Source organism: Aplysia californica, unplaced genomic scaffold, assembly GCF_000002075.1.
Source record: "Aplysia californica isolate F4 #8 unplaced genomic scaffold, AplCal3.0 scaffold00243, whole genome shotgun sequence".
Taxonomy (NCBI): domain Eukaryota; kingdom Metazoa; phylum Mollusca; class Gastropoda; order Aplysiida; family Aplysiidae; genus Aplysia; species Aplysia californica.
Window position 1 is genome coordinate 550,367 of NW_004797513.1, and position 1,910 is coordinate 552,276.

Sequence of the window (1,910 nt, forward strand, 5' to 3'; positions counted from 1 at the left end):
CCCCAGACACACACGAGTGACCACCCATCTGATCTCCGCGTCACCGGCACATATCAGGTCTAGCTGTAGGCCTATTCCACAAAGACAAACTGTTACAAACAAATACGGCACAATACAATATAAAATAAAATATTAGTTGCTGTTCCTGGGTTGCTGTCCCCTAGTATCAATGACGTCAGAAGTCGCTGTTCAAAAACACCCGGTTCACTAATCAGAACATTCTGGATTGACACAAAAGTGGATCCAACTTTCACATACCCTTTCTCCCCTGCTCACAGTATGGTATGTGACATCATTAATAAATATGTAGAATCTTCACTGTCAGTTAAGGCTGTATATAGTCTGTGTTGAGGAAAGCGGTAGCACGTCATCACCGTAATAACTGCATCATAATCATAACCGTGATAACTAATCTACTTGACGTAACTAATCTACATGACGTATATATCGCATAATTTCACATTTCTGGACTCAGTTTGCATTATTTCAGAATTTTTCTTGCGTAAAACGACGGGGACAGATAACTGCATGTTTATAACAGGCCTGTTATTAATACATTGTGGTAAGGAAAGCGAGGCCGTGACCTTATGATAAGGATGGACATGCTACATAATACATGTGTGTACGCATGTACGCACACACGCTCCCTCTCACACACACACACACACACACACACACACACACACACACACACACACACACACACACACACACACACACACACACACACATCAATGAAGGAAATGAAGGAGGAGAAGGAGAAGAGAAAGTAAACTATCAACGACTCTTTGATACTGGCAATGAATCGGTTTACAGTTCACATCACTTAATTAATACGCCCTGCGTGTAGCCTATCCCACTATCCCCTTCTTTCTCTACCACTGTTCAGTTAGTGTGGTGGCGCACACCGGAAGTATTGATTGCGCATGGTGTCTCGTCGAGACGGCGTCTCATTGGTTCATCTTTGAGCTGCCTCGCCACCCACTCAAGAGGAGAGCTCTCTTAAAGTGCTCACCGTACAAAAACTTCAAGCTTCGGGGAGCTCAAATTAACCCCCTTTCTTTCTGTCCCGGGAATAAACAGGCGATTAAAGAAGGAAATGTCGGTATTGTTCCAATCAACTGGAGAGGGGCGTTATGTAGCTACAAAACGTCAACCACCAATATAAGGCTTATGAGGACGGGACTGAAAAGAGGCAGGGACACAAAGCAAACCCAAATCAATTTAGGATTCATTCTGGCCTCCTGTGTATATGATTGAACATTTTTGTGTCTGGGCTCCGGCAAACAGTGGAGACAATCGGCGTCTGAGACCGGGGCAGCCTGGAGAAAATAGATATATTTTTGCGTGGGCGATGAAGGATATTTATTCCTGGAAGAAGCAGATACACAATTCAATATCCCATAGAACTGTCACCTTTTCACTCGATTAACAGTCAGAACGTGTACGAATATTTTCCTCCTCTTTTTTCTGTTCCTTTCTTTTGTTTGGTTACTCTTTTGTTTTGGGAGTTGTTGTTCCTTTTTACTTTTAGTTTAATTCACAATTCATGACAAGCTCGGAATTCGAAAAGACGTCATAATTGGAAATATAATACCACCTCCCCCCACCACCCCCACCCACACCCACATGTAAAAATAACAAATCTAATTTTGTTTCTAACTTTAAAAAACTACAAAGACGCCTAGTTATATTTCCTAGTAAACGAAGGTTTAAAAATTCAAGTAATTGCCACAACAATGAGAACGTTTATAAAAGGTTAAGAAAAACTTATAAAACATTGTAAAAATCAAAATTATAGATTTACTCAGCTCTGATATCGAATGAAAATCATGACTTAACAGATTTGTCAAACTTACGTTGTAAGGAATAAACATTTCTCCTCCTCCTCCTCCTCCTCCTCCTCCTCC